Consider the following 16,512-nt stretch of genomic DNA (forward strand, 5'->3'; position numbering starts at 1 on the left):
TCTTGCAAACCTACTCCCCGTTGAGGTGGTCACAAAGACCGGGTCTCTTTCAACCCTTTCCCTCTCTCAAACGGTCGCTCGGACCGAGTGAGCTTCTTCTTCTCAATCAAACGGGAACAAACTTCCCCGCAAGGACCACCACACTATTGGTGTCTCTTGCCTTGGTTACAATTGAGTTGATCGCAAGAAAGATTGAAAGAAAGCACGATTGCGAAAAACAAGCGACAAGAGCAACAAATAACACACGGATCACTTTCTCTCTCAAGTCACTTAATCACTAATGATCTCTTTTCTCAATTGTGAAACTTGGAGAGATGGAGGCTTTGAATGTGTCTTGGAATGGATTGCTAGCTCTTGTATTGAATGTTGAAGGTTGGAATGCTTGGGTGAAGTGAATGGAGGTGGTTGGGGTTGTATTTATAGCCACCAACCACTTCCTAGCCGTTGCTCCATTCTGCCGACCACGGACGGTCCGCCCGCCTGGTCCGGACGGTCCGCGCCTGTAGATCAACGGCTGAAAACGCAACGGTCAGCAGTAATGGCTATATCAACGGCTATATTGCATTTAATGCGTTGTCAGATGTCAGATAAAGCCAGTCGCGGACGGTCCGGTCGTGCACCCCGGACGGTCCGCGAGGACGCTATAATTCATTTTTCCGAACCCATCACCTTCGGGTTTTTCGGTTCCTCACCTACCGGACGGTCCGCGCCTGAGGCCGGACGGTCTGCGCAAGGTCTCGGACGGTCCTTGCTTTTCCTCCGGATGGTCCGTAGTGTAGACTTGGATTTTTGCATTGGTTCTGTCCGGGGGTCATCCTGGTGTTGCGGACGGTCCGCCGCAAGGGCCCGGACGGTCCGCACTTGGCCTATTTGTCCAAAAAGCTTCTCCTGTCCGAAATAATCTACGGTATTCCGGACAGTCGATTTAGTATAGTTGTAGATGAACCTTTGGCACCTGTAGAACATATAATCTAGAGCAAACTAGTTAGTCCAATTATTTGTGTTGGGCAATTTCAACCACCAAAATCAATTAGGAAATAGGTGTAAGCCTAATTCCCTTTCAATCTCCCCCTTTTTGGTGATTGATGCCAACACAAACCAAAGCAAGTATAGAAGTGCATAATTGAACTAGTTTGCATAATGTAAGTGCAAAGGTTGCTTGGAATTGAGCCAATATAAATACCCATAAAGTATGCATGGATTGTTTCTTTATTTTTAACATTTTGGACCCCGCTTGCACCACTTGTTTTGTTTTTGCAAATTCTTTTGTAAATCCTTTTCAAAGTCTTTTTGCAAATAGTCAAAGGTAAATGAATAAGCTTTCGAGAAGCATTTTCAAGATTTGATATTCTCCCCCTGTTTCAAATGCTTTTCCTTTGACTTAAACAAAACTCCCCCTAAATGAAATCCTCCTCTTAGTGTTCAAGAGGGTTTTGAGATATCAATTTTGAAATACTACTTTCTCCCCCTTTTGAACACAATAGGGTACCAATTTGAAATTTCCAATTGAAAACATTTTAAAATTAGGTGGTGGTGCGATCCTTTTGCTTTGGGCTAATATTCTCTCCCCCTTTGGCATGAATCGCCAAAAACGGAGTCATTAGAGCCCTTGAAATAACTTTCTCCCCTTTGGTAAAATAAAATATGAGTGAAGATTATACCAAAGTAAGAGAGATGCTCTCTCTCCCAAAGATGGAGAGTTGCGTGGAGCGGCGACGAAGGATGAGTTACGGAGTGGAAGCCTTTGTCTTCGCCGAAGACTCCAATTTCCTTTCAATACACCTATGACTTGGTTTGAAATAGACTTGAAAACACATTAGTCATAGCATATGAAAGAGACATGATCAAAGGTATATAAAAGAGCTATGTGTGCAATTCAACAAAAGAAGTTCCTAGAATCAAGAATATTTAGCTCATGCCTAAGTTTGTTAAAAGTTTGTTCATCAAGTGGCTTGGTAAAGATATCAGCTAATTGATCTTTAGTGTTAATATATGAAATCTCGATATCTCCCTTTTGTTGGTGATCCCTTAGAAAATGATACCGAATGGCTATGTGTTTAGTGCGGCTATGCTCAACGGGATTATCCGCCATGCGGATTGCACTCTCATTATCACATAGAAGAGGAACTTTGGTTAATTTGTAACCATAGTCCCTAAGGGTTTGCCTCATCCAAAGTAGTTGCGCGCAACAATGGCCTGCGGCAATGTACTCGGCTTCGGCGGTAGAAAGAGCTACGGAATTTTGCTTCTTTGAAGCCCAAGACACCAAGGATCTTCCCAAGAACTGGCAAGTCCCCGATGTGCTCTTTCTATTAATCTTACACCCTGCCCAATCGGCATCGGAATAACCAATCAAATCAAAAGTGGATCCCCGAGGATACCAAAGCCCAAACTTAGGAGTATAAACTAAATATCTCAAGATTCATTTTACGGCCGTAAGGTGAGCTTCCTTAGGGTCGGCTTGGAATCTTGCACACATGCATACGGAAAGCATTATATCCGGTCGAGATGCACATAAATAGAGTAAAGAGCCTATCATCGACTGGTATACCTTTTGATCCACAGACTTACCTTCCGTGTCGAGGTCGAGATGCCCATTGGTTCCCATGGGTGTCTTGATGGGTTTGGCATCCTTCATTCCAAACTTGCTTAAAATATCTTGAGTATACTTCGTTTGGCTTAGGAAGGTGCCCTCTTGGAGTTGCTTTACTTGAAATCCTAAGAAATACTTCAACTCCCCCATCACATGTAGACTCGTTAGTAGACCCAAATATAATATCATCAACATAAATTTGGCATACAAACAAGTCATTCTCAAGAGTTTTAGTAAATAACGTAGGATCGGCCTTTCCGACTTTGAAGCCATTATCTAAAAGGAAATCTCTAAGGCATTCATACCATGCTCTTGGGGCTTGCTTAAGCCCATAAAGCGCCTTAGAGAGTTTATAAACATGGTTAGGGTACTCACTATCTTCAAAGCCGAGAGGTTGCTCAACATAGACCTCTTCCTTGATTGGTCCATTGAGGAAGACACTTTTCACGTCCATTTGATAAAGCTTGAAGCCATGGTAAGTAGCATAGGCTAATAATATACGAATTGTCTCAAGCCTAGCTACGGGTGCATAGGTTTCACCGAAATCCAAACCTTCGACTTGGGAGTATCCTTTGGCCACAAGTCGGGCTTTGTTCCTTGTCACCACACCATGCTCATCTTGCTTGTTGCGGAACACCCATTTGGTTCCTACAATATTTTGATTAGGACGTGAAACTAAATGCCATACCTCAATCCTAGTGAAGTTGTTGAGCTCCTCTTGCATCGCCACCACCCAATCCGAATCTTGAAGTGCTTCCTCTACCCTGTGTGGCTCAATAGAGGAAACAAAAGAGTAATGCTCACAAAAATGTGCAACACGAGATCTAGTGGTTACCCCCTTATGAATGTCGCCGAGGATGGTGTCGACGGGGTGATCTCGTTGGATTGCTTGGTGGACTCTTGGGTGTGGCGGTCATTGTTCTTCATCCTCCTTGTCTTTATCATTTGCATCTCCCCCTTGATCATTGTCGTCATCTTGAGGTGGCTCATTTGCTTGATCTTCTACTTCATCAACTTGAGCCTCATCCTCATTTTGAGTTGGTGGAGATGCTTGCGTGGAGGAGGATGGTTGATCTTGTGCATTTGGAGGCTCTTCGGATTCCTTAGGACACACATCCCCAATGGACATGTTCCTTAGCGCGATGCACGGAGCCTCTTCATTACCTATCTCATCAAGATCAACTTGCTCTACTTGAGAGCCGTTAGTCTCATCAAACACAACGTCACAAGAAACTTCAACTAGTCTCGAGGACTTGTTAAAGACTCTATATGCCCATGTGTTTGAATCATATCCTAGTAAAAAGCCTTCTACAGTCTTAGGAGCAAATTTAGATTTTCTACCTCTTTTCACAAGAATAAAACATTTGCTACCAAAGACTCTAAAATATGAAATGTTGGGCTTTTTACCGGTAAGGAGTTCGTATGATGTCTTCTTGAGGATTCGGTGTAGATATAACCGGTTGATGGCGTAGCAGGCGGTGTTGACCGCCTCGGCCCAAAACCGATCCGAAGTCTTGTACTCATCAAGCATGGTTCTTGCCATGTCCAATAGAGTTCGGTTCTTCCTCTCCACTACACCATTTTGTTGTGGCGTGTAGGGAGAAGAGAACTCATGCTTGATGCCCTCCTCCTCAAGGAAGCCTTCAATTTGAGAGTTCTTGAACTCCGTCCCGTTATCACTTCTAATTTTCTTGATCCTTAAGCCGAACTCGTTTTGAGCTCGTCTCAAGAATCCCTTTAAAGTATCTTGGGTATGAGATTTTTCCTGCAAAAAGAACACCCAAGTGAAGCGAGAATAATCATCCACAATTACTAGACAGTACTTACTCCCGCCAATGCTTATGTAAGCAATCGGGCCGAATAGGTCCATGTGTAGGAGCTCCAGTGGCCTGTCAGTCGTCATGATGTTCTTGTGTGAATGATGAGCACCAACTTGCTTCCCTGCTTGGCATGAGCTACAAATCCTGTCTTTCTCAAAATGAACATTTGTTAATCCTAAAATGTGCTCTAACTTTAGAAGCTTATGAAGATTCTTCATCCCAACATGTGCTAGTCGGCGATGCCAGAGCCAGCCCATGTTAGTCTTAGCAATTAAGCAAGTGTCGAGTTCAGCTCTATCGAAATTCATTAAGTATAGCTGGCCCTCTAACACTCCCTTAAATGCTATTGAATCATCACTTCTTCTAAAGACAGTGACACCTACATCAGTGAATAAACAGTTGTAGCCCATTTTGCATAATTGAGAAACGGAAAGCAAATTGTAATCTAATGAATCTACAAGAAAAACATTTGAAATAGAATGGTCAGGAGATATAGCAATTTTACCCAATCCTTTGACCAAACCTTGATTTCCATCCCCGAATGTGATCGCTCTTTGGGGATCTTGGTTTTTCTCATAGGAGGAGAACATCTTCTTCTCCCCTATCATGTGGTTTGTGCACCCGCTGTCGATTACCCAGCTTGAGCCCCCGGATGCATAAACCTACAAAACATGTTTAGTTCTTGACTTTAGGTACCCAAATGGTTTTGGGTCCTTTGGCATTAGAAACAAGAACTTTGGGTACCCAAACACAAGTCTTTGACCCCTTGTGCTTGCCCCCAATATATTTGGCAACTACCTTGCCGGATTTGTTAGTTAAAACATAAGATGCATCAAAAGTTTTAAATGATATGCTATGTTCATTTGATGCACTAGGAGTTTTCTTAGGTAACTTAGCATGGGTTGGTTGCCTAGAACTAGATGTCTCACCCTTATACATAAAAGCATGGTTAGGGCCAGAGTGAGACTTCCTAGAATGAATTTTCCTAATTTTGCTCTCATGATAACCGGCAGGGTACAAAATGTAACCCTCGTTATCTTGAGGCATGGGAGTCTTGCCCTTAACAAAGTTGGATAATTTCTTAGGAGGGGCATTAAGTTTGACATTGCCTCCCTGTTGGAAACCAATGCCATCCTTAATGCCAGGGCGTCTCCCTCTATAAAGCATACTATGTGCAAATTTAAATTTTTCATTTTCAAGTTCATGCTCGGCAATTTTAGCATCTAATTTTGCTATATGATCATTTTGTTGTTTAATTAAAGCCATGTGATCATGAATAGCATCAATGTTAACATCTCTACATCTAGTGCAAATAGTAACATGTTCAACGATAGATGTAGAGGGTTTGCAAGAATTAAGTTCAACATTCTTAGAATGCAATATATCATTTTTATCTCTAAGATCGGAAATAGTAGCATTGCAAACATCAAAATCTTTAGCCCTAGCACTTAATTTCTCATTTTTAATCCTAAGGCTAGCAAGAGAAATGTTCAATTCTTCTATTTTAGCAAGCAACTCAACATTATCATTTGGAATTGAAACATTACAAACATCTGAATCAACCTTAGCTAACAAATTAGCATTCTCATTTCTAAGGTTGTCAATGGTCTCATGGCAAGTGCTTAGCTCACTAGATAAATTTTCACATTTTTCAACTTCTAGAGCATAAGCATTTTTAACTTTAACATGTTTTTTGTTTTCCTTGATTAGGAAGTCCTCTTGGGTGTCCAAGAGGTCATCCTTCTCATGGATGGCACTAATCAATTCATTTAACTTCTCTTTTTGTTGCATGTTTAAGTTGGCAAAAAGAGTACGCAAATTATCTTCCTCATCACTAGCATTATCATCGCTAGAGGATTCATATCTAGTGGAGGATTTAGATTTAACCTTCTTCTTTTTGCCGTCCTTTGCCATGAGGCACTTGTGGCCGACGTTGGGGAAGAGAAGGCCCTTGGTGACGGCGATGTTGGCGGCATCCTCGTCGTCGGAGGAGTCGCTAGAGCTTTCGTCGGAGTCCCACTCCCGACAAACATGGGCATCACCGCCCTTCTTCTTGTAGTACCTCTTCTTCTCTTTTCTTCTCCCCTTCTTGTCATCGCCCCTGTCACTGTCACTAGAAATAGGACATTTTGCAATAAAGTGACTGGGCTTACCACACTTGTAGCAAACCTTCTTGGAGCGGGGCTTGTAATCTTTCCCCCTCCTTTGCTTGAGGATTTGGCGAAAGCTTTTGATGACAAGCGCCATTTCCTCGTTGTCGAGCTTGGAGGCGTCGATGGGTGTTCTACTTGGTGTAGACTCCTCCTTCTTCTCTTCCGTCGCTTTGAATGCGACCAGTTGAGCTTCGGACGTAGAAGGACCGTCAAGCTCGTTGATCTTCCGTGAGCCCTTGATCACAAACTCAAAGCTCACAAAATTCCCGATTACTTCCTCGGGAGTCATTAGTGTATATCTAGGATTACCACGAATTAATTGTACTTGAGTAGGGTTAAGGAAAATAAGAGATCTTAGAATAACCTTAACCACCTCGTGGTCATCCCACTTTTTGCTCCCGAGGTTGCACACTTGATTGACCAAGGTTTTGAGCCGGTTGTACATGTCTTGTGGCTCCTCCCCTTGGCGTAGACGGAAGCGACCGAGCTCCCCCTCGATCGTTTCCCGCTTGGTGATCTTGGTGAGTTCATCACCCTCGTGCGCGGTCTTGAGCACGTCCCAAACTTCCTTGGCGCTCTTTAATCCTTGCACCTTGTTGTACTCCTCTCTACTTAGAGAGGCGAGGAGTATGGTTGTGGCTTGGGAGTTGAAGTGCTCGATTTGGGCCACCTCGTCCTCATCATAATCCTCATCCCCTACGGATGGTACCTGCGCTCCAAACTCAACAACATTCCATATACTTTTGTGGATTGAGGTTAGATGAAATTTCATTAAATCACTCCACCTAGCATAATCTTCACCGTCAAAGGTTGGCGGTTTGCCTAATGGAACGGAAAGTAATGGAGTATGTCTAGAAGTACGAGGATAGTGTAAGGGGATCTTACTAAACTTCTTGCGCTCATGGCGCTTAGAAGTTATGGAGGGCGCGTCGGAGCCGGAGGTGGAAGGCGATGAAGTGTCGGTCTCGTAGTAGATCACCTTCCTCATTTTCTTTTTCTTGTCGCCACTCCGATGCGACTTGTGGGAGGAGGCCTTCTTCTCCTTCCCTTTCTTTTTGTTGCGGGACTCTTCCGATGAAGCCTTCCCGTGGCTTGTAGCGGGCTTGTCGCCGGTCTCCATCTCCTTCTTGGCGTGTTCTCCCGACATCACTTCGAGTGGTTAGGCTCTAATGAAGCACCGGGCTCCGATACCAATTGAAAGTCGCCTAGAGGGGGGGGGGTGAATAGGGCGAAACTGAAATTCTCAAAAATAATCACAACTACAAGCCGGGTTAGCGTTAGAAATATAATTGAGTCCGCGAGAGGGAGTGCAAAACAAATCGCAAGCGAATAAAGAGTGTGACACGTGGATTTGTTTTACCGAGGTTTGGTTCTTGCAAACCTACTCCCCGTTGAGGTGGTCACAAAGACCGGGTCTCTTTCAACCCTTTCCCTCTCTCAAACGGTCCCTCGGACCGAGTGAGCTTCTTCTTCTCAATTAAACGGGAACAAACTTCCCCGCAAGGACCACCACACTATTGGTGTCTCTTGCCTTGGTTACAATTGAGTTGATCGCAAGAAAGATTGAAAGAAAGCACGATTGCGAAAGCCAAGCGACAAGAGCAACAAATAACACACGGATCACTTTCTCTCTCAAGTCACTTAATCACTAATGATCTCTTTTCTCAATTGTGAAACTTGGAGAGATGGAGGCTTTGAATGTGTCTTGGAATGGATTGCTAGCTCTTGTATTGAATGTTGAAGGTTGGAATGCTTGGGTGAAGTGAATGGAGGTGGTTGGGGTTGTATTTATAGCCACCAACCACTTCCTAGCCGTTGCTCCATTCTACCGACCGCAGACGGTCCGCCCGCCTGGTCCGGACGGTCCGCGCCTGTAGATCAACGGCTGAAAACGCAACAGTCAACAGTAACAGCTATATTGCATTTAATGCGTCGTTAGATGTCAGATAAAGCCAGTCGCGGACAGTCCGGTCGTGCACCCCGGACGGTCCGCGAGGACGCTATAATTCATTTTTCCGAACCCGTCACCTTCGGGTTTTTCGGTTCCTCACCTACCGGACGGTCCGCGCCTGAGGCCGGACGGTCCGCGCAAGGTCTTGGACGGTCCTTGCTTTTCCTCCGGACGGTCCGTAGTGTAGACTTGGATTTTTGCATTGGTTCTGTCCGGGGGTCATCCTGGTGTTGCGGACGGTCCGCCGCAAGGGCCCGGACGGTCCGCGCTTGGCCTGTTTGTCCAAAAAGCTTCTCCTGTCCGGAATAATCTATGGTATTCCGGACAATCGATTTAGTATAGTTGTAGATGAACCTTTGACACATGTAGAACATATAATCTAGAGCAAACTAGTTAGTCCAATTATTTGTGTTGGGCAATTTCAACCACCAAAATCAATTAGGAAATAGGTGTAAGCCTAATTCCCTTTCAGTATTTATTTCCATAATCAAAGCAATTAAAAGGGGGGTTTGAGAAACTTTTGGATTATCGAATCTTTGTTTGCTGGCGAATTTGGAAATGTTTGGATCATGCGCGTAAGTGAATGCGAAAATCAGAAAACTTGTGATCTTATGCAAAATTTGGAGCCCCGCGCTGTCCAAAAAGAATAATCCACCAACGCTTTAATTAAATTGTTTCTCTCAGCATGTGATCCGTGACGTTAAAGCGAATGATCGACAGCTGATGAGAATCGTAAAATTAGACGGGACTAAATAAAGTCTTGAATACCGAAGCTGAACTCGACAACTAGAGTTTTTGGTGCTAAATAATTTCGTCTCCGCTCGTCAGTTGAGAAATCGTGTTTGAGGATTCATAATTAAGATTTATTCCTCCAGTAAATTATCCGACTTTAAATTAAATCAAGCGCAGTCTATACTGGTTTGTCTGGTATCTTTTATTTTGTCCAATTTATATCTCGCGCAGACTCAATCGTAGAAATAAATTATCTGTGTGCTCTCTTGTAAAGAAAAGGATGGAAAAGTAAAAAAATATTTTCCTCAAATATTTTCACCGCTGCTCCCACTGAGATTTTTCTCCCCTAGATTTTTATCAGCACCACCCTAGCTCTATCATCCCACCACGTACGGCCAGCAGCCTTATCCACTCACTTGATTTTCTTCAGCCGTGCTCAGATTTTTCCAGCCGCACCTTGATTTTTCCCCTACGCGCCGCCGTTCTCTGAAGCCTTATCTTCCACGCACGCAGCTTTCCTCTGCTCAAGCTCAATCGCGGCGTCCCTCTGCTCACTCTCCTGACCGCCATCTCCATGGCCGCGCGCACCCTTGCTTCTCTCTCCCTCCTCTTCCTCCTTGTGGCATTTGCCAGGCCGCTACGCAGCCCCTTGGCTTCATCTTCCCCCTTCTCCTCTATGTCGGTGCCTTCTTTGCTCCTCAAATCCATGGCACCGCGGCCTCCCAACTTGGACTGCGCCACTCTTTGATTTCCGGTGGCCGGCGTCTTCCTCTGCGCCGTCAGCTTGCCGGACTCGCGCCATCCTCCACCGCCCTAGATTTTTTCCTGAAGCACTACGCCCCTGGTCGAGCTTGCCCATGGCGTCTTCCCCCTGGCGCCCCTGTGCTCGCGCCCCTGTGGCCGCGGCTCTCCCTCTGGTTGCAGGGACGCGCAAGCCCCATCCCCAATGGTGCTCGGCCGCCCAGCTCCCTGCTCCTTCCACTCGCCCGGCCTCTAGTTCCCTGCGCGCGCTCCTCTGCTCGCCGGTTCTCCTTGCCCCAGAACCATCAGTCCTCTATCCGGCTTCAACCCCACCGTCGGTCTCTAGACTCTAGTTCGCCATGGCGCTGAATTTCTTCCTCGTGTCATCCCTGCTCCTCGCGCGTTGGGCACCGGGAGACTTTCCCTGCTTGGTCTGGCGTGGGTTGTAGCTGCCGGACAAGCGCACCCCTGTTTCCTTTGTCGTCGGTCGTCGTTTGACCTCGTCTTGCTGCGTGGTTCCTGGTCATAATCATAACCATCTCGGACTGCGCTGTCGCCCAGATCTGAAACCGAACTCCCCAACGCCCTGGCGCTCAATGAAATGTCCAAGCCAGTCCCTCGCCACATTCACTGCCTTTGTGCGCACGCTACTGCTTCCGTGCCGCAACATTCGCCAACTACACGAGGTAATGTAAAGTTTGGTGAACTAGCATTGACTCGTGGTCGCCACTGTTCCTAGCGTACCTGTGAATTAGTCGATGTCGTGAGTTTGGGTGCCTGATTTAAGGAAAGAAATCCCAGGGTTTTGTGTGGAAAAGAAAACGTAGTTCAACGCTTGCCAAATATCTAATAAAATGCTTGCGCTAGGATTTATCGTTGATTTCGCAGATCCGAGTCGTTTATGGTGTGGTGAACTATTTCACTACTCCCGCTAGCCGACTCATGAAGTAGATCGAGTTAGTATATTGGTCGCGATGAATTCTTTTGTTAGTTGCGCAAGTGTGTGTGGTTATATTAAATGATTATTAAAATGCGTCGTGGGTAGTATGTGGTGGATGCATATGTCGAATAGGTTTAAATTGGCTCTTTGCTGAGGAGTGAGGAGAATTAGTAGCGTGAGGAATTGATTTAGTATTCCAAACGATTATCCGTAAGGCTGTCATCCTTGATTTTGTAGGATATTTTGGTAGTCAAACCTGAGATGGTTGATTAATTGTTGACATGTAAAATAGGAATAGTGTTTGATTGGCTAGTGGGCATTCTATTAGTGTTGTTATGCTAATTCAGTTTTTATGGTACATCGATGATTAGCCTTATTAATTGTATCATGTGGTAAATCCTAGGTTTGGAATATAGGTATATGTAAAAGGTTATCGGATTGGTCTTAGCGATGCGGTGTAAGGTGAAATTAGCAATATGAAAAGTAAATTAATAAATTCAAATGTGTGGATGGTGAATGTTATTAATGTTTCTTTCGATGGATTTTGTTTACTGTAGTTAGTGTTATGTTTGAGTAGTCATGATACTCTTCGTTAGAAACCGATTAAGTGCCCTAGGTAAATATCTAGCATTACCAAAATAAGTGAAAGCGAATAATATCAATAAGTTTGTTTCTGTTAAAATTGAATCCAGCTAAGTTAAAATAATGTAGATATGATACTTAGTGTTATGTAGACATTTAGTCTTGATATTTCTCCTTATGTGCATACATGTGCATTATGCATATCATTCAGGTACGTTAATTAATCACGTGATGCGGAAGACAACCCAAGTCGACCACAGGATCATGCAGAGATTGGACATCTCCGCAAAACAATGTCGTCAGTCGGACCAACCTGAAGGGTAGACTGAACAAGTGCTAAGACAAAGGATGGTTGTCAAGTGCTACATATGTCGTGTGATTGGTGTAATACCCAAAATACTAACTTTAAGAATATGGGGAATTCTCCTATGTTTTAGACAAACCTATTATCTAACAATATATTAGAAACAAGATTCCCTTAAAAAAACTCTTTGGTTGAATTTTATATTTAATAAAAATATAATAATAACAACAAAAGTTATGTTTCACATGAATAGAAAACATTAGATTTTTAAATATGATATGATTGGATTTTTAACTATTTGGATGTGTGAATCATTTTCTTACTCTTCATAATTATGAGCACTTGTTTATGTAAGTAAAGAAATAAATAATAAAGAATAAAACTTAAATTTTGCATCCATGCTGGATTGTGTATTGTGCATTTTAAATAAATTTGAAGAATTCAAATTCGAAATCGTAATTTCAAATGAATTTGAAAAATAGAAAGCAGAAAAAAAGAAAGAAAACAAATCTGTGTTGGGCCCAATCCCTGTGCCTCGGCCCACCTCACCAATTCCCCTTGCGTGGCCCAAGTCCACGCGCAGTATATACATGGCTCCTGGTGCTGCCAGTGGGGCCCGCATACCAGCCATACATCTCCTTCTCGCCTCGTTGTGTCGCTGACAATGTGGGGCCCAGTCGTCAGGTTCATCTTTCACCCAGTAAACAGACTCCGCCGAACGGCACGCGTGGAATCCGGACAAGATTGCCCACCGCCCCAGCTCCAGCCTCCCTCCCTTCCTGTTCCGCGCAATCACCTGGGTGTGTCATCCGCTGCCTCTGGTGCGTGGGCCCCGCGCCATAGAATCGTCTCCTACCCCAGAAACAGAACACGCATAGCTCCGTATGTGCCGCCGCGCGAATTCCGCGCTCAGCTGTAACCACCACGGATCCTCTTCTCCCGTCGCGTCCCCAACCAACCTCCGCTATAAAGCCCAGCCCTGCGGTGTCCCCATCCCCTCGACCATCTGGATGCGCCAGCAGGGAGGTGTTGGGGAGGTGAGTGAAGTGCGCCGCCGTGGTTGATTCAAGCATGGGTGGTCGTCGGGTCCCTGATGGATGGCCGAGGATGCTCGTTTGTGTTACCCGCATGTCTCCATGGTCCTTCCGGGCGAGGATATCCTCCGGGGTGGTCTAATTGCTCGCCGGAGCACTTCGGTTGAGCCAGAACCACCGTGCGCCATGGCCGTAGCTTTCTGCTGTGCGATTCACGGTAAGAACAATCCTATCAAGTTCGTCGTAGCCCTGACTTCGCATAGCCCTATCGGATCGAAATTTGGGCAGGGGGTTGGGTGGATGGCTCATCACCGGTGTACCGCCGCCGTGACGTCGCGGGCAGTGCAGCTCACACCACCTTGCGTTTGGGGGAGAAGTCAAACGCACCGTAGGATCTCTAACCGGTGGCCAGGATTGGGGGCTGACTCATCCCTTCGTCGCGTTGAACCAGGGCCACAGATCTTTGATCATGCGGCCAGGGGCAGATCTTAGCGCCGTGATATCAGGGCCGTTGATCCCTGATCGGGCGGCCCGGAGTGAATACCAGTTCAATTTAGACAACTTCTAATCTGGGCCACTGGTTTTAGATCGGACGGATCACAGTGCCTTGTACCCCTTCAGCCGTGCGCAAATTAATAAATAGACCCTCTAGTTTCTATTATTCAACCCGCCGTCCACGCCAGTTGAAAAGTAATTGCATATAGGTCCTGTATTTAGTAGTTTAGACCCTAACTTTTCTAGATATTGTGTCCGCAGTACATGGGCTGTTAGGAAATAGAGAAATAACATTTAAAAATGATTCTTAGTACAAAAACAATTCTATAAACTTGTTTAATCCATATTAAACTCATTTTAACACCTTTTTGATCCATTCCAGTTGCTATAACTTCATATTAATATTGTTTATTTCCTAATAACTTTATTTTTCTATGAAACTTAAGGATAAAATTATGTGTTTAATTTCTTTTATACACCGATACTAAATCTTTAGAAATTCATAACTCAATAACCGTAACTCTGTTTTGATCCATTCTAGTTGCATTATCTCACAATAATATTTATTATCATCTGATAACTTTGTTTAGTCATGAAATATAGATTAAAATGTTGCATTTACTCTAAGTTGTATTTAACCACGTTGATCTTCGGAAAACCATAACTTCTTAACCGTAACCCCGAATTTAGCAGTTCTCGATCCCACGATCTCGTAGCGACGCGTAGATTATTATTATTCAGTTTGTTCTTATGTTTGGTGTGATGTTAATTTTGCCTATACCATGTATGTTTGTATTACTACGACTAGTAGCAAGGTCACGAGAATCTGAGGATCATCCTGGTACCTGGAATCTCAAGTCCCAGGCAAGTTGTGCCCTTGATCACTTCTTTTTACCCATTCATGTTCTGATTAATCATAATGATCTGCATAGGTTAATTTTGATGGGACCCAATAGGTCACCCTAGTTTGACTATCTTTATGCCTTGTTTACCACTAAACTTCTGGGTAGTACTTGCTAGTGCTTTATGTGGATTTGGGCATTGAGATACACATTATTCATGATTATACTTTTGTTATCCGTTGTTATTTACTGTTTATGATAAGATCATTATGTTAATTGGAACATGGAGCGACCACCCGGGAAAACAGTGCTACCACAAGGGTTTATGGACGCCCTTGGCTGATTAATTAGGAAAGCTAGTAGAGGACTACCTTACCCGAAAGGGGCAAGGGAAGTATGAGAGTGGTCAGTGTAGGGAGGTCCTTGGTTGATTTTGCTGCGATGGCGGTCAGGCAAGGGATCCCTGCATTGGAGCTTCCTATAAACTGTAGCGAGTTTTCTGAAGCTAGTGGAACTTTGTAAAGGCCTCGTAGTGTTACCCTGCCTCGCTTCCTTGGTAGAGGTGTATGGGGCCCGTATAACCCCGTGGCAAATGGGTAACATGACTTGTGGGTAAAGATGCGCAACCTCTGCAGAGTGTAAAACTGGTATACTAGCCGTGCTCACGATCATGAGCAGCTCGGACCCTCACATGATTAATTTATGAAACTTAAATTCAATTTGTCATATGCATTGCATCGCAGGTGATGTTGTTACTTCTGTTCTACTATTTAATTGGGTTGGTATTTACTTATACTTAGTAATTGCTAATAAAATTTTGACCAATTAACTTTAAAAGCAATGCTTAGCTTCAACCATCTCCATTGGTAAGCCTTACACTTCACATGAGCTCCCATCTTTGGCGAGTTCATGCACATTATTCCCCACAACTTGTTGAGCAATGAACGTATGTGAGCTCACTCTTGCTGTCTCACACCCCCCACAGGTCAAGAACAGGTACCACAGGATAAGGCGCATGGAGGATGCTGTGATGAGTTCGTGAGTGGTCTGGGCCATCGTATCCCAGTCAACTTTGGGTTGCTGGACCGTTGTCTCCTTATAATGTATTTATTTATTTATTTTGTATAGAACTCCTATTATATAGTAAAGTTGTGACATTCGATCCTGTGCCATGATTCATCATATGTGTGAGACTTGGTCCCAGCACACCTGGTGATTATGTTCGCGCCCGGGTCTTGGTGCCCCTAAAATCCGGGTGTGACAATTGGAGATCCCCAGCTGGGTATTAATCGATTTGGATCGCCGTTACTTCTCGGATATGAAGACTTGGTCACTGACTTACACGTAGAAATCCAGTGAAATGAAGGGATGATAAAAAGACGGCTAGTATAGGCCAAGTGTTTGAACTAGGGTAGAAAGAACTCTAGAGGCAGGTAACTTTACTTAACTTGACAAGTAAAAATGGATTTTTAAGGATCCACTCATAGTAAGCTTTTCTGCAAAAGAGTCTTTGATTCTTGATAAACCATACCTTGAACCCTTTTAAAACCAGCATATCCTTGATAGTCTTTTCTTTAGTCGGGTAAGTCTTGCTGAGTACTTGCGTACTTATGGTTTTATTCCCATTGTTGCTGCAGGTTACGAGTCACTTTGCTTGTGATTGGTGTTAAGCGCTGGTGGGCACGACCTTCTTACAAGTCTAAGTAACTCTTCTATACTTCTTATTGAGGATGGTCACTTAAGCTAGCATATATTTCGAACTTATAAATAATTTATAACATTTCAAAGTTTATTCTTTGAACCACTTTTGTAACCACTCCGATAAATATAATGTAAATTTGTTGTAACTTGTAAAATTTGGTAATAAGATTTCCACTACAAAATTGTTGGTGTGTGATTTGTGTTTACCTAATCCCGCGGTCCTGGTTGTAAGTGGTTTATCCGAGGTCCTTGGGGCACTCGAATAGATCCTGTTAAGTTATCTGGTGCACATGCATAGCTGTCTGAGGTCTTTGAGACAAGGGCAGGTGCATGTGGGCCCAATAACTTGGGAGGTTCTGCCACAGCGCCCGCACACCGGAGTATGTCACACCTAGTTTTGGAAGGTAAACCAAATGCGAACCATGTACGTGCCAGGATGAGAACTCACGTACACAACGATTACATAATTGGACATCATCACACAATGCTCGAAATAAATAGCAGAAAGGTACTTTAATTACATCAAGATATCCAAGACATCCACAGAGTCTAATACATAGCCACAGTGTTCAACATTAATATCAAAGTGCGGAGAAACGAAACGTAGAAGATAAGCCTACATAG

General features: G+C 44.1%; 1 long non-coding RNA gene across 1 annotated transcript; it reads left to right on the forward strand.

Moving 5' to 3' along the window:
* The first annotated feature begins 9,488 nt into the window (after positions 1-9,488).
* LOC109942000 (uncharacterized) lies at positions 9,489-12,215 on the forward strand. Its single transcript, XR_002264593.3, has 2 exons — positions 9,489-10,676; positions 11,724-12,215. It is a non-coding gene; the product is annotated as an uncharacterized lncRNA (long non-coding RNA).
* The last annotated feature ends 4,297 nt before the right edge of the window (positions 12,216-16,512 follow it).

The sequence above is a fragment of the Zea mays genome, chromosome 8 (assembly GCF_902167145.1).
Source record: "Zea mays cultivar B73 chromosome 8, Zm-B73-REFERENCE-NAM-5.0, whole genome shotgun sequence".
In the NCBI taxonomy this organism is placed as follows: domain Eukaryota; kingdom Viridiplantae; phylum Streptophyta; class Magnoliopsida; order Poales; family Poaceae; genus Zea; species Zea mays.